This window comes from Plutella xylostella, chromosome 22 (assembly GCF_932276165.1).
Source record: "Plutella xylostella chromosome 22, ilPluXylo3.1, whole genome shotgun sequence".
Taxonomy (NCBI): domain Eukaryota; kingdom Metazoa; phylum Arthropoda; class Insecta; order Lepidoptera; family Plutellidae; genus Plutella; species Plutella xylostella.
The window spans coordinates 378869-400525 of record NC_064002.1 but is presented as its reverse complement, the minus strand read 5'-3'; the positions used below and the strand labels follow the sequence as shown (position 1 = coordinate 400525).

Here is a 21657-nt window from a genome sequence, read left to right as displayed (position 1 = left end):
GAAATACAAAAACTATTTTATTGCAAGAAAACCAAAAATGTAAAAGGGATAACAGTAATATATCTCATGTTGAACACTCGGAAAACATAATAAACTTAAAATATTACTTAATAAAAACAAATATCTTTACTTTTAGCTCGATGAGAAAGATACGCACTTTATTGCTGACTGTTACAACAAATTGTGAGCACAACTTACTTAAATCTAATGAAAAATGTTGAAAGAATGGAAAAGTACATATTATTTACAACATTTTCGTAGCAGTAAACCTTAATTAATACGCTTGTAACGTGCATAGACAATGAAAATAACATGGAAAAGCTTTTTCGTGGAAAAATAAAACGGAAAAGTGAGAGTTATATACTTAACCTAGTGTTTGATTTATGTTGTATGCGAATTGGTGAACGTTTTACATATCTACTTACATTTAAAGATAAACTACAAACTAATATACATAAAATCTGTCGATATGGTGGTTATGATTCCCGGAGGTCTTGAGCTGGCGGCTCGTGACGCCGCCGCGCGTCCACAAAACTGCCGGATTGGTCACTGGAATTACACATCATCGTGTTATTGAATGGTATTTGATTACTATAACTTATAGGTTAAAGGACCTGTAAATACCAAGTAGTGGGTTCTTGACATTCATAGATAATTAGACTAGAATAAATAAAAAAGTGAAAAACTTAGAACTTAGACTTTAACTTAGAACGCGTTTACCATAACTATAACATAAGGAATCCTTAACAATTTAACTGAAACTAGTACGTATTATTATTGGAAACGGCTGATCTTTTCTTGATGTCCCACGACCTGTTTGTTAGATTAAACAATAACCCTGGCAGTAATCATCGATCAAAAACGGTAACTTACATTACACGAAGGTGATAAATAAACATATAGGGTGACGGTTCCGCTGGCCGACCCTCAAGCCTGGCTGAGGGGCGTCAGCCGCGCCTGCCAGCCGGGCGCTGCGCGGGGGCCGCGGGGGCCGCAGGGGCCTCGGGGGTCACGGGGCCGCCGGCAGCGCGGGCACCAGGCGACCGCGGCCTGCCGCCGTAGCCAGGCCCTTCTGCCTGTAACAAGATGTTGCAAGGTTAAGGTGACATAGGGGTAGGGTAATGTGGGCATCGGAGCTTGCTGCCGTAGCTATAGGTCCTTCTGCCTGTAATAATTTGCATGGATAGCTAAGGGGAAGTAGGGTGATGTGGAAATAAGCTGGGCGGTTGCAAAATACAGCAGCGGAAGATTGCATGGAAGGTTAATCAGGACACGTTGTTTGTGGTGATATGGTAACCTACATAAAGTATTGAGGTTATTAAAGCATGTGGAATGAAGATAAGTGTGGAATAAGCATAAATGATAAGCTCATTATGCCACACATGTGACGGTTCGCAAATGGAATTTCACAACTTAGCAGAGCAAGCGTAGATGAAAAGAGAGCAGTAATAATTAAAGAATTGGCTAAACAACGTGGATGGCAGACATAATAATAATTTCTGCTATATAAAAGCTCGTTTATCATTAGCCTAAAATGTGATAAAACAAATAAAAATACTTACCATACCGCTACAGGCCGCGAAAGTCAAGGAACCCTGGCTCACTGCGGACAAACAAACCACACTTCAGTAACCTCAAAGCTAGACCACGTTTCTTACACTATACCTCAACACACTGAAATTACGTAACAGACCACATGAATTAAAGCTTTATTAACATTTTTCATTCTTTACGGGGGAATTATGAATTTTGATATCACTGGAAATAATTTAAAATGCAAGGCACCACGCGGTCTGAACAAGATGGCGGAAGGCAATTCAAAATGGAAGTTAAAGAGAGAGTATACTCACGTCCCGAGACATCGCCCAAGTGCGAGGAGCGCCCGCGCATCCTAGCTTTTATACCATGAACCAATCACGCCCACAGCCAAAACGACGAATGTGAGATTTTAATTTTAATTTGTTTTGTTAGGTGTAATAATGAAGCTACTCGTACTTATCAAAAACATAACTTGTGAAAAATCCAAGTCACGAGAATCAGTTATTCAACCGTAAAAGTCGTGAAAATATTAAGTTCATGTAATACCCAGTCGTTTTTTTTATTATTCAGTTTCAGTTCATTTTATAATATTTCATATCATTTCCTATTTTAAGTTATTAAGCAATTATCTTACGTACTTAACCACATTTTGTATTAACAATAATTATCATTATTATTTTACACTCACAGGCAATGAAAAAGTTCCACTCACAAAATGCCGACACCAAACAATCTAAATTTTTTCAAACAATTATTTTAAAATCTTAACAAAATATTACCGATTTTAGTTGGTAATATCCTGATTCCTGAACATCAATGTTGCAGAAGGCGTCATTAAGCTAGCTTTTTCCGTTTAGGAGTAATTTGGTTCTTTTGTCAATGGAACCTTTTCATTGCCCGTGAGTGTATTATGTATACTATATGTTTTTACTAAATGTAACTAAATCTAAATTCTAATCTGTAGGTAGCTGTTGTTCATACCATGAAAGATTACAGTCACGAAAAATAAGCAATATTCAACGTAATGTACGGAAATTAATTCAGTTTACCTACACAGAGCCTGGAAAACGAAGTCAACAGACTATTTCTTGTTCTTAAATTTATCTTTCTGATTCGCATTTCTAATTTTCATATTTATAAGTTACGTTCATTTGCATGAAGCGCGAGTGTTCGCCTCAAAGATGTTTCCAGAATTTTACAAGTACCTGCTTTAATGGATGTTAGCGAAATGTTGACGGACGTTAAATTATATTTTACAGAAAACATTTTTAAAAAGCTTTCAGGTCTGCGGTCTGCGAGACTACAGTAAATGAAAGTTAAACGAATGTCTAGGTTGTTTAGATTTTGCTGAATGTTGGTATCATTGTAGATAGATATATGTAGGTAAGGTTGCTATAAGTAGACCAAGTTAATAAATAAACTCACAATGAACGGCAATGCCAAGTGGAACTTTTATATATCTCTAGAGTGTATTATTAAATACGCTAGGTAATGTCACCACGTGGAGATTTGATATGCACACGTCACATCCAAATTAAACATATAAAAAACATTGACGTACTATGTTAGTGGAGAAGCTATCACCATAAAATATTATGAATAATTAGAAGAAGTTATTACACGATTTCTGTTTGTTGTCCTACTACCAACTTACGTAGAATCGAAACCTTATTGTAAAGGCGATGTAGTGTTTTGAAGTCATAATAAAGCACAAGACAGTATTTAAAATTCAAACTATGCCTACATCATATATCACGTCTTCATAACTAGCGGGCGTCGGGCGTTACTCTGCAAGTGTTCGTATAACTCAATGATACCACACTACATCATCTGAATACGAGGCCATTCCTCACCTCGCACTATCCATTTATCATTTGGAGTACCTTCTCTCATCTACCCACACATAAAGTTCGGTATCTACCTTCCGAGTAGATACATAAGCCGGCCATCTTTGCCTCGCTCGGTAAATTTAATAATCTCGGGCTACTATCGTGGAGACAAATGCCCCCTGTTCCCCCTTCAGGGAAAATAGCCTGGAAAAAGAGGAATATTATCCTGTGGGCGTGGGCCCCGCCCGGCCGGCTGGGCGGGCGCCACGCCCAGCGCGAGGGCGGGGCCGAGGAGCCTACAGCAGTCATAGTTTTTGTTCAATCTCGATCCCATTTATTAAGAGGATAAAGTATTTACTCTGCAGGTCTCTTATGTACTGTGTACGTGGGTATTGGATGAAGTATGTGCCTGCTATATTAGATTTGAAGTGTTTTGTTGAAGAGTTTTCTTAATTTTTATACGTTTTGTTTATACAGGGGGTTTGCAAAAAAGAAACAAGTAGTAAGCCGAATGAGGATGACTTTAGAAGTCATTCTTAACGAACTTGCAAATTTGAGAATAAAAAATAAAAATAATATATAAATAAAAAATAGAAGTTACTTTGTTTGTCAAGACTTTTTTTAAACGTTATTTTTAGTAAACTTGATTATAAATTGTTTAAATCTATTTGGTATGATGATGAAATCATTCCACATTTGTTAAAATTTTGTCATTCTACTAATATTCACTAAAAAAACGTATACTTAAAAGGAAAAAAAAAAACATAAAAATTGAATCTACTTTACAATTTATACAACTTGGTATGAATAATGCAACACCCACAATATTGGGCAAAGTGGAAAACTTACTCATTATAAAATGTAGACTAAAGATGGTTCTCCGGTCATAATCCAGAGATTTCATACAAAATTATTATTATAATATTATATAAATTAGGTAGTATTCTAAAACCGGGCTTAAAAAACCAGTATATAGGTAAGTATTTAGAATATTAAACAACTTCCCTTTTAAAAGTTGAATAAGAATATTTTAAGCGTCACTATTACCAACGCAATAGAAAAAGAGCTGACAAAACATTTTCTGTAACTCGCTTTCAAAAAAAGTCTTCAGGAAAACCCCAATAAATTAAATTTGGGCGTAACTTTTAAAAACAAATAAGGGTCCCAGAACTCCCAAACAAATGCTAATTCACAGACAACTAAACATTTTTAGGCACAATTTTCTAACAAACTGGAGCACACTTCTTGCCAGATAAATTTGCACATTGCCATTTGTACATATGTGTGTTAGATTAAGTTTTTTATTTTGTAATTTTTGTCCATGTTTTTGTGTACAAATAAAGAATATCTATCTATCTATAAATTGTGTTAGCCGAAAAATATGTTAAGTACCTAATAAGTGTGTTACAAGCTGTGTACTTACAGTTATATACAGCAAAACTTTAAAACTTAACTGCAACATTTAATCAATTATTATTGGTCTTGTTTATTTATTTATTTTTATTTATTTTAACACTTTATTGTATGTATACACAAATAGCACAGTTTAAAGTAAAAGTTAAGAGTAAAAGAAAGAACAATACAAGTATATATATATACAAAGGCGGACTTATCGCCTTAACGCGATTTCTTCCAGTCAACCTTTATGCTGTGGAAATAAAATACCTACCAATTAACTAGTAACTTTTTCTCACATCACACGTATGGCCTGAGAACCCATGTAATGAAGTAAGACAATCTCAAACCGCAGTTAAACAAAGTTATTGATGGTTAAACTGAAAATCTTTATACATAGACATATACTAATCCATATTTCATGATTTCCGCGAACCATACTTACCTAAATGGTTAAGAAATCACAGTAATTATCCTAAAATAAACAACATTTTTAATTAGACACGAAGTGTCCCAAATAACCTGCACGCCACTTTACTGTACCCTCCCGCAAGCCGATGCCGACGTTTTCGAGTAATTTCCAAAAAACAACCAAACAAAAGACAGAAAGAAACCGGAAGCGTGGAAAAAGGTCGAATCCCCACCCAGAGCCTGTTAGTTGTTTTAAAAAGAGACATATTTTATTTACTAAGTGGCTACTTTGAATAAAAATGCGGTTTCCCGGGACGCTAAAAAGTAGAATTGTACGTACTGTGAAGATGTAGTATTTACGCGCAGATTTATGTGCGGTGTGTGGGGTCCGCGGGCGCGGGGCTCGACTGCAGAGATGCTATCTCATGAGAGTATCGATGATATTCATTACCTTGTTTAAAAAAAAATAGGTATTTATTTATTATGTCACACTGCCGGGCAATGAGACCTAGGCTTCCACACTCTAGGTCTCTCCGCCGGCGGAGGCCCTTACTGAGTATGAAAACCTCTAGCTGGTGATCAATAAACAATTAAGTAATTAGTAATTTTCAGGAAATCGATCAATAAGGAATGGAAACTTAGTTATTTTGATACGACCTTAAGGATTTATTTGAAAGATTACCCTCTTTATATAAACGTTACGTAATCGAATCAGTTCGGAGTTCAGTCTGGACTGTCAGAACTGGTCTTGTAATACGCAAGTATATTTCTTATATAGTTAACTGACATTTATGCGAGCATTCAAGGAAACATAAAATCTTTGTTACTTACTATTATTATTATGCTTTCTTTGTGTTCGTTTTGTTTCTGATTAAATAAATAAATCATAAAAATAAAATGAAATTGTGCTGGCATTTATTTATTTGACGAAGTATGCCTTGATCACTGATAAAGTACTGTAGAAAATCAACTACATAGGAAAGTCTACTAAGGGTTTAAAAATCCTCTTCCTATAGTTAGTAAAGAAATCCATATTCCACGTGAGATGCAGTGCAAACACCGTGGATGTGAGTGCATTATCGCTGCAGTAGGAGCTGCCATTACATCGCAGAAGTGTACTGATCGGAGGTTAATTGATAATGATCGCACACTGGGCTGAATGTTGCTCGTTGTTGGACATACTCACAGATACGTTTTTAAATCGAAATAAAGTTGTAGGGTATATAGATAGGTACAACTCAGAATATCAGAATCAGGTCATAATATTGCGAGAAAATAATACCAAATAAATATTGTAGCTATTGATTTTTCTTAATGTTGCATAAGTAACAAACTTTTGTTCCATCATCAAAAGTTTCCGCAGCACAAGCTCTAAAGTATTTTCTTTTTATTTAATGGTTACGTTACAAAAGTTTTATTAAGAGTCCCTAATCTTTTCTAGCAATAACTACAGCCTACGTAACAAACTCAGTGTGAATAAGCTTCCTAAATGTGATATTATTTCTGAAATCTGATCGTAGATCTATTTGATTTCCTACCACTGTAATTGTATGTCCGTATTAACCGAGTGGTTGGCCCATTGTGTACAATGATCGTCAGTGGAGAGTGTTTGCGGGCGCGCATCGTGATCGATATCGATACCGCCGCCGCCGCCGCCCCGCGCTGAGCAAACAACCGCGGAACACGACCACGGCGATTACTGGTCGTACAGGGTGTTGCACGTGATGCGAGATCAATGATGACAAAATAATAATCACTGGAATAAGAAAATAAAATATGATTTCAAAGTATGTAGCAAATACCTTTCATCGGTAGACTATAATACTATTATGTATGTATAGCGTACATTTTGGTAAACAGATCTGACCTATCCTAATATAAAAATAAAACACTATGAAAAATGAGATGATCAAACAAAACATAGATAGATAGATAATTCTTTATTGCACACAAACACAGAAATTACAATAGAATATGCACAACATAGACGGTACAAATGGCGGCCTTATTACTAAGAGTAATTTCTTCCAGACTATCTCGGAGGAGAGAAATTATACAAAAGAAAAGGGGAAAGTGCAAAAAATTACAAACATAACTTATAAAAGGAAAAATTAACAATTATATAAAATGATACCTAATCTATACCTAGTAATAGGTAATATAAACTACATACAACATACTTATATACTTAAATATATACATACTTTTAAATATATAATATATTATAAATAAATATTATTCTGGCAAAGATAATAATTTATTGTAGTGCTTATTCAGCAGGGATTTAAATGATGCTAGCGAAGGCGCAAGTCTGATATGTGTGGGTAAATCATTCCACAACAATGTGGCCTGGACAGTAAAAGATTCGCTGTAGAATTTAGTTTTATGTTCAGGGATGTTCAGCCTGAGATTCTGCGATGAACGAAGGGTACAGCTGTGGGTACATACTTACACATTTAAATTTTATGCAGTTGTACTGACATAATAGGTGGCGTTATTGCTAAAAGCAATCTCTCAATACAATACTTAAAACCATAATTTCAAATTCCAATAAAGTATTATTTATAACCGACTTCGAAAAAAGGAGGAGGTTCTCAATTTGTCTGTATATGTATTTTACATTGTCCGATTGGGAGCTACGAAAACTTGAAATAACGACACAAATTTTCGGTTCGCGGTTAAAAAGAAAGTTCGATATCGCAATGTCATCCTGTATGTTAATTGGCGTGGGATCCTCCATGCACGTGCTTAGCGCAAACGCCGACGGCGTTTCTTAGGCTACCATTACGGACCTAGTCCCCGCCCCCTCGAGCCTAGGTTCTAGGCAAGCACTAGATGCCCTAGACGAGTAGCTGGGAACCGCGGGTAAGTGGTGATAGTGGATTGTTTACAACTGGTGTTTTCAGTAAGTGGGCCAGGTTCGATGTTCCGTGTTTGTTCGGTCGTGTCGTGCTTCTGGTGTTTTATGGCTGTCTTCGATAACGAAGGGCTTGACTGGTAGTTAACTTTCGCAAGATGGAATTATTTTAACGCTCCTTTCAAAGCGCAGCATTCTGCGTAATTAGGTATGAATCCAAACATGAAATTGCTGCACCAATTTTTTATTGATTTTTTCGAAGCTCAAAAATGATATAATAAGTATTGCAATTTTAAGCAGTTTTCAGATAAATTATAGATAGAGGAATGCTAACGTTGTATAGGTACTACTACATGCCAACAATAACGTTTGTTCAGTGTCTAAATAACGCCCTTACGTACTTTCAAGTAACCAACGTGATACTTAATACATAAGTTCATAAAAATCTAATTAACACTATTAAGCCTCACTAATCATCATCAGTCACATCAAATCTCACGATCACCTCAAACGGAAAGCTACTTTCAGTCCCGCAAATGTACAATTGTACACCTCCCACACTTGTTCCCTGTAACGAGGCGAAAGCACATTTAATTAGGCGTTCTCGTGACACTCAGTCATTTCTTTAAGTGCCAACTTATGTGGTAGGAGCGTGACTGCCAAGTCGGAGTTGCCAAGTCGGTTATAAGTTGGAACGGAATATGTCTGATTGAGCGAGGCGACGCCCACTGTGTAGGCGCAATGCGGTCTCATTTGCTACTCGGTTTGACTCTATGAGCGGACTAGTTAGGTGTACTGTGTTGTGATTCATCTGATCAAAAGTTTGATGCATGCTCATTGTTCAGGTTATTTTGATCACAATTTTATATTATAGAACTGGTAAGGTCTCAAGAATGGTGCTGCTGCTGGTGTTCCAGTTGAAATAAATAAATAAGAATGATGTTTTAGTAATTGAAGGAATTCGGGACATAGATACTAGGGACATATAGGTACTAGGTATAAACTGTCCCTAGTTTAAACTGACTTTGTTTCACTTTTACATTGATAGTATCTAGATCTACTTATATAATGTATCTTATACAACTACACTTTTTGTTCAAAAGCTTTTCCTTAATTCAGTTTGTCTACTTGTGTACCTATCAAATTGATAAATATAAGTAACACGTAATTGATTAATACCATTGCTTTTATGCTTGCAGTGAATCTTCAACGCCACCGTGTACTGAACCTAAGGCCTTCAATGCAGACACTGGTAAGTACCTTACTTGCTGTACTTACAGCTAAGCATTTAACAATTCGGAGCTCAAAAGTACAACAGTTCGTGTGGCCGTCAGCTTAAACAAACGACACAGTTTTCCCCGTCTTGTTGCGCTAATGGGAAAATGTAAATATACACGCGGCGGCCACTCGCGTTAATTGTAGAAAATGCCTTGCCCATTGTTTCTTAATGCACTCGCTCGTTTCTGGCTAAATACGTAGCTGTTAACGCTAAAAGAGCTTTAAGTAGTTAGTACCTATGAGAACAATATATTTTTTGTATTGTTTTCAACCCCTGATTAACTAAAAAGTTGAATGTCGCCAAAGCAGATTGCCGCCTAAAACCAATTTCTACGATTTTTCCACATTAAGGTGACCCACATAATAGCTCTTTAAATCTACAAGCTGAAGTGGCAGTGGGCCGGCCATATATGCCAACAAACCTTGGCATACACACGGTGTTAAAATGACTACGTTTGATCATCACTAGGTAGTGGCTGAATGAGAAAAACCAAGCACAGAATGTTGTGGCGCTCCTTGGGAGAGGTCTGTGTGTAGTTGTACGTTTAGAGCAGTGAAATGAACGATCACTACCTACTTACGTATGATACCAAAGCTAATACCCTCACAGGCTATGAAATAGTTCCACTTATAAAATGCCGACACCAAACGACCCCAATTTTTTTGAACATTTCATTTCAAATTTCAACAAAATATTACATTTTTTGTTGGTAATATCCTGATGCTGTGTTAAATGTACTTCAATGTTGCAGAAACCGTCATTAAGCTAGCTTTTCCCGTTTAGGATTAATTTGGTGCTTTTCTAAGTTTCATTCCCTGTGAGTGTAATTATAGCTGCGGGGAGAAAAAAAGCTAACTGAGCTAAATTTGTTCAGTTTCATGACGAACTAGAAATAGCCCAAAATAGCTAGATGCTATAAAACGAAATTATCGCTGGGCTTCATATCACATTATTAAACATTGCATCGGTATCTCCCTATAAAACCTTATTATCGTCTAAATGTTAGACTCTTAAACATTGAAGTAATAAAACTAACGTTAGTCTAACCACCCACATAACAGACTATCATATCCGCCAGCCCATATGTAACTACGGTATAACCACGCAAACCGCGAACGAGATAATCAAATTTCCACCACCGCGTGACACTTCACCCCTTCCTGACACGCTGACAGCGAGTGTCGAGTGACGACTCATATCCCACCTGGAGGGTCACTCCCTCCCTCCACAAAAACTAACTAACAAGAGCTGTCGTGCGATCGGCACGTTTAATACAACGAGCTGGAGTCTGGGCTCGCGCAGCAACGCTATTAAAATTAGTTTTTCGTTGTATAGAGTGACCCCCTATGTGACGTCGTGTCGTGTCGCGTCTGCATGCAGCGTCGCGGAAAATGACGTGTCACGGCGACGCGACACGACGTGATTTGAACGCATTTTATATGCAGCTGAAGTGAGGTCGGAGTGGGGATTGTGTTCGGGAAACTTTATTGTGATGATAGGTTCGGCGGTTGAGTTTTTACTGTGGAATATACGGATTGCAGGATTTTCAGGAAACTAACATTTTATTACTCACTTTATATTTTTACCTATAGTTTACTACTACCTAGTTATTATTCTGTGCTACTACTAAGAATCTAGCTAATGTTATGTTTAGCAAAACGAAAAATGTTGATAAATCTACAAGCGAAGCTAGTTTCAGGCATTCATATCCCCGAAAATATACCTCATAAATGCCAATGTGCATGAAAATAGCATATTCGAGTGATGTAATAAGCTGTAGGTACCTTTAACACGTTCAGCTCACACGGGGCTGACAATGACTGCTTAACCTACATGCTCAGGAAAAGAACAACATTTGAAAAACGTGTCTGATAGCCGGTTATTGCTGAGTATGAAATATCTCACCATCCTGTCCAGCTGCCAAGCTGTCCTCATCTAGCCACTATTTGCCAAGCAATCACCTGGGTTAGCTACCTACATACCTACCTACTTGTTCGTTCCAGATAACCCCTCCTTTAATGCGGTAGAAATCTCGTATCAGAACAGAATCTAACAAAAGGTTATAAAGATGTTGATTTATTTCAGCGGTGTGAATACTTCATAAACAAAACGATAAAACTCGCAATGACGAAACATCACAAAGCAACTGCTTAATAACCATAATGTTTTAAACATTGAGTCTAAATCGGCCATATTACCTCCGCGACACACGCGCCGCCTGGCGGCCGCCGCGGCAACCGCCTGACAGCCGCAAGATGGCCGCTTCCCGCGCGTCCCACTCACTGCACTTCATTGCACTCCGCAACGCCATAAAACTACAACAGACTCCCGGAAACTCCGCGACTCATTAGCATAACAGCACTTCACTAAACTCACTCGCAACACTTCGCACCCGACCGCGCCCCGTGGCCACGTGAGCACCCTCATCATCCAGCACTGACCATTGATTAATTGATCACACGACTAATTAGAATAACGGAGCTATGTCTTCTCCGACAGCGGACCGGCGAATGAAAACCTCTACCATGTTGATACTGAATTTTATACTCCATCCCAGCCAGCAGAGCCTCCAAGTTTGCCTCCTTCAAATTCGTTATGCATACAGCACCAAGGGCTGTTGAATACCGTTCGCGTTTATTTATGAACAGGCAAACTTCTGGTGGCTGGTGGGTCGCTCGAAACACAATATGGGCCCACCCTGCTGGCCGCCGCCGCCGCCACCGCCGCCGTCGACAATACATGCTGAAAAAGGGCTTTTTATACATTCACCTTCAGAACTCGTGGCTCATCTGCAAGTCGTATTATGGACCTAATTAACAAGTGAACATGGCCGAGCGGCGCCGCGGCTGCGCAGATTCATCTCGGAAACGTTGCGATTTACATTTACCGGTAAAAGTTGAAGTTTGCCGGCATATTTGGAAGGTGCGTCGGGAGAGCGATTGCGACTTTGCAATGGTAAGAAGCGTTCAGAAATTCCACCCCGCCCGACCCCCCTATCACAAAGTATAATGATATCGTCGCCGTCGTTATTATGGGAGTTGTCATAAATATTTCATAGAGGAGCGAGAGGGCACCGAGCGGCGATCGGCGGCGCCGAGTCTCCGCGAGGTCATTACGCAACGTGCCAGGATCAACGGCTCTTACAGCCACAAACGATCCGCACACCCCAATACATACCGACATACAAAAATCACAACATAACTCATAAGGGCCATAGAAAACTAGCTCACGAACCATTAGACTCCATCTGAATCAGATAGTTAGTACGCACTGAAAGAGACAGAAACCTTCAGACGGTTTCAAAATATTAACAGTAGGCCGCGACCACTTACTATACAAAAATAATAAGACAACTACATTCTACATCTTTGCACCTAGTTGGCTCTGCTGTTCCTCCGAAACTAATAATTATGAGACAGCTGTGAACATGACGTCACAAACAGTCGTAAATCACAGATTCATGAGTCCAGGTGAGCTGCAGGTGCCCTCAACAATAATGGATTCACTCTTAAACATGAGGACTTTTGTCAATTTAAGATTTATATCTTCCGCCATTCCGTAAAACAGTAAGGTCAACACAAAAATAATGTTTCAAATTTAAAAAATATATACCTATATTTCAGACCAAAAGCTTTAGTTAGTAAAGATCCAACTAAAATTAAAATTCAATTATGCTAATTCACGTCCAAGCTTTTCACATTTTCGGTGCCTGAACAAACAGGTCTCAGTGGGGATCTTGTAGCCAGGTCACTCTGTGCGCACGGACACCCCCCCACCCCTGTATCTAGGAGGGGGGTGGCTAATTACTGGACACTCGGCCTTTGATCACAGACTCAAAGGGCCAAGCCTTGATCGGGGAGCAGTAGACTTACGAAGAGATCGGACATCTTACCTAGAACTGGAAATAGCAAAATTCATGAAGCTACGAGTACCTATTGACAATCAGTTTGGAAGTTGTATTATAGTGAAACGGTGAAACAAAATATTAAATTACATAGGTACTTGTAACACGGTAATTACTTATATTATATTAGTATTAGCTGTCCGTTTCATTTCATTCATTCATGATTAGAGATGTGATCATAATATTTAAACGATGTTTGTTTACAGTTTAAATTTGGCTTACTGTGCCGTATAAACATTAGTTCACCTAAAGCTGTACGTGTCCACTTTACTCCTAAGCGTAGCGCCCAAGCCCAGGAACCGATTTCCTTTGACGACAGAAAACTTGTTAGATTTCGTATTAAAATTCAAAAACGAGCAGAAACTGCGCCGCCGCCCGGATTTGAATAATCATCCTGTTTTACTCACTCTGTTCACACCTCCGTAATGTATGCGAAGATACAAACTTTGTAATGTGATTTTTGGACTCAGAGGGACTTAAATGTCGTCTAAATACGACCGTTCGCTGGAAAACGAAGAGGCTTTTAAACCGCAGAGGTGTGATGGTAATACACATTTTATTTTGTGAAGTTCTGAATCGGTAGGTTATAATTATCCATCATATTTTTTAAGGAGAGTGTAATAAAGCATTGTAACTTTATCATACATCCTTACAGATACTTCCGATTAATATTGAAGTGCATTTCTGATGGTAGTTAGAATGAATGCTAAGAATCTTAAAAATACAATTTACCAACTGCTTATGCTAAACATGACAAAACATTTACCATTAAACTACTGAAGCGGGGTTTAATGTACAATAAATAATTCCTAGACTTCAAAATAACACCGTATGCAGGCTAAAATAGTCGCTAATCTTTTAGCTTTAGAGGCTATTAGGGCCGAAAAAGCTTGTGTCTAAGTGATTCCTCTCAGTTAAGTAATAAAAATGTTAATGTAGCAAAAACAAATAGCGTCTAATGTATGCAGCGGGGGGGGGGGAGGGGGTGGGGGGTTTAAACGAGGAATCGTGTCTGTTCTTATATCTGTTTGATGAGAGCTTCGAGTGTTTGTCTCAGACGCACTTACCGTGAAAATTAAATAAGCTAAGAAGGTTACACGAGTGAAGGCTGTAAGGGTAGATGGCATAATAATAGACTTACAGGACCTTCCTATGTTCATCGTTTACTTACACCATCCTACTGGCATCTGTTCAAATAGACATACATAAATTAACATAGGTACATCCAACCCAACATAACACCCCATTTTTTGTGAGAGGCGAAATACATGTCCGATCGCACTGTTTTGGTCAACACCAAGTACCTACCTAGATATAAATAGGTACATACATAGTCCAAGAATCTTCCGCATCAGTTTCTCTCAAGTTATTGTCGGACGTCCGCTTCTTGCGGGCATGATTGATGACCACACGGTGGAGGGGCGCGAGGTGCGGGGTCCAGGGTAGGTAGTTGATGAGGTGGGAAATATTCTCTTTGTTTACTTACGTGGGGGAAATCTTTCTTACCTGTTTTGTTTTCTGTAGTTTACTCTGTACTCCTTTCAGTAAAGGAAAAGCAAATGCTGAAAATCAGCACTGCAGGGACACAAGTATATACTAGCAGCAATTGCTGAACCCTGGGTCTTCGGAAAGCGCTTAAGCCGTTTGAGAGCCACGCTACCATACATATAACACCTCCCTTTTTCCGTCAGGTTTAAAAAATTACGCTGTATTTTCTCTCTGCCAGGCATCGTTTGCACTGGCAGCAAAATTACGAAACCCTTAAATAAGACACGAGACAAGGCTATAAGTCACCAGGTTGTTAGAGACAATATCATTATCACACTAAATCATTGAACACCCCGTCTGTGTAGGCTCCAACTGCACCCCCATGAACATTCATTTACATACTGCGAAGAAATTTAGCCGACACGAGAAAAAACAATAGAATTGGCTAACCGTTTATTTATACAAAAGTGATAGGGTTCCGTAGATCACTATACTGTCACAGATGTAGAAATATGGTTTTTCATTTATGTAATTAACAATACACATACATTTAGGTAAGCAACCTGAATTGCCTTCTAACTGCTACGCCGTGGCGTAGCAAGCTACGAATTTCGTAGCACGGTTTAGTTAGGAGTTATGAATATTAAGTGATTTTCTTCAATTTGTTATTGAAAGTACAGTGGCGTTAAGCAGATATACCTATTTAAATCATATCTTTTACGTTCTAGTAGAACCGCTTGGTTATAATAATATAAAAGAACCCCAAAATGTGCAAAGCAACAACTTCTCTTAGCATCTGCGAGACAGTTTCACTTCATTTGCCACCAAAATGTATATAAAAAGTTAAGCGTTTCCCTCCAAGTGCTCTTTAAGATATTTTGAATAATGTCGGCGATATAACGGAGAATGTCATAACTTAACTGGGACTACAGCGCTGAACCTCAAATAAAATTCCCCTTTTGATTTTTATATAACGCAAATTGAAATCCAGGGGAAACATGATGATATGCTTCGAGAATTTCCTTTTCATAAATTGGTGCTGCAATCATCAGTAGCTGCGTGTAATCGTCCACTGGATATAGGCCTTTCCAATAGACCATCTTTTCAAAGTCACTTAGCATACCATCATAGGAGTTATGCTTGACGTTTCCACAAAGGAACGCTGTTGCTGCAGACATAAGGTTAAGTGCCAATTTCACCATTCTCTGTTAGAGCTTAACCAGGGAGTAATGGTTAACTTTTGACACATCTGTCATGAATTTTATATGGAGATGACGTTTAATTTATAAATCAATCCCTGTCGGTTAGATAACCGAGAATGGTGAAATTGGCACTAAAGGTTCTAAAGTAACTATCTAAGTTATAAGGAGCTAGAATATCAAAGCCTTTTCAGAGTAACTTTGAAGCAAAGTGAGATCCTTCAGTAGGATGACACAGGGTGGTCGGAACGGTCCTCGCTCCTGCAGAAATATGCTTCATTTGGCGCGAGGAAAACTTTTTTATAAAGCGTGTAGGAAAATCGTATTCATACTTTTTACGGCCGAACTGTTTTTGACGTAAATTTGAATATGTTTCTCTCATTTCATCAGAATTATGTAAATTAAAAGGAAAAAGAAAAATATTTATATTTTGCACAGATATTTTGTACTCACATACTTTAACAATAACTAAGTGCATTTTAAGGTATCATTTAGTACATACTTATACTTACTGACCTACGTCACAAAAATAAAGTGTACTTGTATGAAAACAACTTATTTACATTCTGTCTAGGTATAATAACGTAAACGACGATTAAATTTTAAGTAATTTTAAAATTAATTATATACCGATGTAAATTGTATGTAGGTACTTTCAGATTTAATAGCAATAGAATTAAACCCTTCGTATCAGAAGATCTATGAGGCATATTGTAATATGATTGCAAAACTAGATGATCTAGCTAGATACTCGTACTAAATCTTAAAATTATAAAAATACAGTTGTTGAAACTCTTAATAAACAGTAGGTTTGATAGTTTGTCTCTGTAAACACCAAAACTGTAAAGCTTACGTTTTCTCGCAAACAAGCATGCCCTCTAGCGAAAACTATCATGAAACTTTTGACTGGTTATGTATGCAGATGACAGAAGAAAACGTTAAATTTTGTTTGAATTATTTATTTATTTTAACACACAAACATAAATACATAACAATTGAAAAACACAGTAAAAGCATACAATGGCGGGCTTATTGTCAAAAAGCAATTTCTTCCAGCCAACCTTTGAATTAAATCTGTGCTCAGAGCCAGATCCGTTTTTTAGGCCGCGTGCATCGATGCATTGTGTGTAGGCAGGGACGGGAGACTAGACTGGACCAAAACATTTTGTTCCCGGCTGCAATAACATTTTCTAATTTCCAGCGAAAACATTTAATATTTCGCAGAAAATCTCCGTATTTATACGAACAAACTTAATACCGCCATCGCAAAGAAAACTTACCTTAAAATTAATATTTCTTTCATTAAAATCTTGTAATATTTTCGCTGCTGCATGCATAAGTAATGCCATGAATAACTTACGTGTGGAAGCTTCTTTGATTGAACTTCGGTCACAGTTTTCTTATGAAGGAAACTGGTGTCTTTTTGTTTTTGTCTTCGTCTCTTTGTCTTAAGAAATTGTTTGATTCAATATTTGTGCAACCATGACGTCGAGGCTGGCAATTGATAATTTTACTGCCTTTTCAAATATATTCGTACACAATTTAAATAGATTTTCAAAGATATTTTTGATTACACCCTGTTATAAATAATAATAAATAAATTAAATAAATTCTTTATTCACAAAAACAAGTGGTTTCCATTGGTGGTGTTACATAAATCAAATCTAACGAACAACATTTTTCCACAATAAAAGCTTCCACTTAACGTTTTATAAATTATTTGGGGTAAAGGTAGATGGATCGCCTCAATATATTTAACCATCGAAAATAAGAAAACCCTTCACTTAACTGAGAACAATGCAGTAATGCCTCATTTCCCATCACCCCAAAAGAGGGATTACACACCTGCTAACCTGAATATATTTCATACTTTTCTTGACCAAATATGTTACTTCATTTCATAGGAGTGGAATTTTGAAATTCGAATCGTATAAATGCTTTATATTAAGTAATCATTAGTAAATAGCTTAACTTATAATAATCTGCCAACAATGTGCACTGTTAAACATAAGCCTCTCCCAAAATTAAGTTTCAAGGAAATATTTGCTATTATGTATATTTTGTAACCAAAATAATAAACTCAAAGAGTACTTAAAAAGCTATAGAAAATATTGGTAATAATGTTGGTATGATTTTTTATACTAAGTAATAGCTGATCTTAGGTGAGCTTAATTGGGCCCAATCCGAGCTAGCACATCTACATAAGCCCTACAAGAGTTGCGAAATCTTCGGACTTCTTTTCGAACCTTTTCCAAGTAATCAGCCCTTTGGGCCCTCGCTTTTGCATAATACCGCGCGGTGCATAAATTGTCAATAGATTCTGGGCAGAAGCTTGTTTTAATCCGTTTTTACTTTTACCGAAAAGATTAAAGTTAATCAGAAACTTTTATGTTGTGATAACGGTTTTAGGATGTTTAGATTTGAATAGGCTTACAAACAAACAGGCCAAATAAAAAATAACGGCCTACAACAGAGTATTTTGCGTGGTTAAAAGTGTTTTTAGTATTGTGATTTAAGTAGGAAGGTAAACTAAAGATTATTAATAATGGAAATAGTAGCACTGGTCGATAAATAAATAATTTATGTTTCTATCCATCACTAACATTCCTACGTTAAATCCAAGTTTTTCAAACGTGCTACGCCCTGAAACTTTTATTTTAAAATTATAATGATCGGGAAAACACATTGTTTAAATATGCGAAGTACATCAGCCTCTCCTACGAACACTGTAGTAATTGCCTACCTTATTAATCCTATCATAGTTTGGATGGATAGCCGTAATAAGTTAATTACTTAATTAAAATAAAATTTAGCGTCGTACCGCACGGCTGTAGCTCCTGTAGTTATTTATTTCGAGAAAATGTCTCTGATTCTATACTGGATATACAATACACACTGAATAACTACTGTGGTCTAAGGCTACGAAAACTCTAGTAGGTAAATTGCTTACACTGCAGTCTATCACTGTATAGTTCATAGTAAGAGCTGTGACTTGGCATGCATTACGCATCGCACGGCGACAGGGGGCGCTGTTGATACGCGGATACTAAACCTATTAGCGACAATCTTGACTACGTGATCGTGTTAACTTTTAGATGGATGGTTTTATGATTTTAACCTTCAGATATGAGATTGGTCATTGCTGCTTCAATTGTAGGTTTCTGAATGTAAGATGGTTGGATATTGTTCAGAAGTTTTTTTAACGCCATGTGATTGACAGTTCGTTAACGTAAAATAATTGTGCGTGTCACTAGTCTGGCGTAAAAAATCTAAGTAGAAAAATATAGTATACCTACACGTAAGCAGAAAGACTGTGTTACCTATATACTAGTAATGTCTTTGTGTAAACGTCTCCCGTCTCTGCAGATTATAGTTTCTCTAATAAATTAATTCATTTCATTTACGCCTACCAATTCAGTTTATCCCATAAAGCACTGCCTCTCTCGAGAATAACTATCCGTTAATAGGCACTTTGTATGAGACAGGCGTCCCCTGCTAAGTATGTATCTGCGGAAAATAATGGAATTAATTCTGGAAACCTCTTACTTATACGGTAGTTACCGCTTTAGTATGGCAACACAAAAACGAAGATCAAGCACAGATTAATTGGCGATTAAAGCGGGTTTATGTAGCGCTCTGTGTTTTATCTGCTATTCTGTGACGGAGCTGGCGGCGGGCGCCGCGGAGGGGTTAAATCCGATTTCCTTCAGTTAACCCCAAACGCGTATTCTCATTTCACATAACAATGTTGCAAACACATTTTCACATGGCGTAATTATTGTGAATTCAATTAAAATATTCTGTGTGACAAGATAGGTACTTATATTGAAAAATAAGCTAATAAACAAAATTTTATGTTGAACATAGTAATAATTCACAATCTCAGTTAATAATGTGAAGCAAATGCTAAACAAGACAGCAATATTTTATTTAACCTCCAAATCTTGTCGATTGTCATTCCATTAATTCAAAACGCGTCTGAACTTTTTGCTTTCCTCCACCTCCGACCGACGTCCTTTCAATGTTGATTGAAATAAGGTTACAAACGGCTTACCAAACAGTTTGTTAAATTTTGGCATAGGTATACTTTTACCTTGATTTTTGTTGGTAAAGAAAAAGGGGGTATAATTTAACGTGTTTATTAGACTTTTTGTAATTAAAATTTTAGTGTGTCAAACAAAACACACTAGGTGTGTTTTGTTTATTCTACAAGGATACGGATACTGTATTTTATATTACAGTTTACACTTGGTATTTTATGGTTTATGTAACATTTCATACCATAAACTGCGATGTAAAACCTGGGACAGCCAATTCTTTAGACTTCAGATCAGCTTTGAAAGTGTTAAGCCATTTTTAGCTAACCTACCTAATATTTACCCTGATTCCCTGTCTATTTCCCCCGTCTCCGCAGCAGGCCTACTTCAGCGAGAGCACGTCGTGTGACGCAGTCGCGGGGTAAGCTATGTGCATAAATTGTGTGAAGTGCGCACGGCTGGCGACACCGTCACCTTTGTGCCGTCGAGTGCTTTCCTTCGCTCCGGAGCTGCTTCAGAAATAAAATCGGATTATGCGCTTGTTTCTTTTTTTTTCCCAGCTTAGTTGCCGTGTGAAGATTGTGGGCGTAGTGCGGTTTTTGGCCGTCTAGGTTGCGAGGTAACGAGGTTGCGGTTGGCACCCCAAATTTTTTCAGTTTAGAATGCAAAGTTAAGTAAATAAAATAATTGCTTATATACAGCATTTTGAATGGAATGATATAAAAACATTTACAGATAAAGAAAAAACTGCACAGCAATACTAAACAAAATGGCATATTTAAATTCTGTAAAATTACTCTTCATCATAATTACCTACTGTAATAGTATGTACGTAGTGTGATGATGAATAAATTAAATAAACAAATCAGGCCCTAGTCTTGCCTAGCACAATAAGTACCTACGTACCAGAGGTCGCAGCCAATAGAGCTCAAGCTCGAGCGTACGTCCCCTCGTTCCTTTGGCCATGCTACATCATCAGATCCTGAAATCCTGAATAATCCCAGAAGTATATGTTACCGCCATGTTTAAAATAATTGAAGGGATATCCAGGATAACAATATTATTTAAATGCAAGTCTCTTAAAGTCGGTTCAAAACATAAACTATTCCATTTAAAATTGTTGATTTTGAAGCACTTTTGTCTTTCTTTGAAGTAGCTTTATATTTTATCCATTTTCGGTTAGTATAGACAGGTTGGTATATAAAAGCAGTCATGAATTTAAGGGAAAGGCTTAATTTTTCAAGTAAGATTATCTTATTTTATGAACTCATCATTATTTTTATAGTGATTTGCAATTAAATCATAAGATAAGTAACTAAGTACTGGTACAGCTCTTATAATTTTCAATCTGATGTAGCTTTGGGCTGGCTGGATGAGATCGAGGCCGACGTTTACAGGATGGTGATGATGATGATTATCTTAATAACATTTCAAAGATAACATTATTTTTTCTGAGATAATTCGTTATAAGTTTTTTTTCAGTTATTGTCAAACTAAACAAACTAAACTTTTATAACTTTAAAAATATTATTATAGCTTCCCCTTAACAAAGTATAACGGGTTTAAGGGGCGGGAGTCGTTTGATACCTTCATGGCGTGAGAAAAAAGGGCAGGTGGAGGTATATTAAAATGTTTCATGTAAATTTCAGTCGTTCGGAGGCTGTACTTTAGGACTTCTGATGTCTGTTAGCAGTTCGTATTCATGGGCCGCGCTTAGTT

At 37.3% G+C, this 21657-nt stretch overlaps 1 long non-coding RNA gene across 4 annotated transcripts; it reads right to left on the bottom strand.

The window, feature by feature from the left end:
• LOC105382134 lies at positions 1 to 11705 on the bottom strand. 4 transcript variants are annotated; one of them, XR_007267614.1, is made up of 4 exons: positions 11687 to 11705; positions 1563 to 1603; positions 874 to 1076; positions 1 to 549 (listed from the first exon to the last, which is right to left on the bottom strand). It is a non-coding gene; the product is annotated as an uncharacterized LOC105382134 (long non-coding RNA). The 4 variants fall into 4 exon arrangements; XR_005253598.2 differs by lacking the exon at positions 11687 to 11705 and adding an exon at positions 11509 to 11651; XR_007267615.1 differs by lacking the exon at positions 11687 to 11705 and adding an exon at positions 5515 to 5532.
• Between the last annotated feature and the right edge of the window lie 9952 nt (positions 11706 to 21657).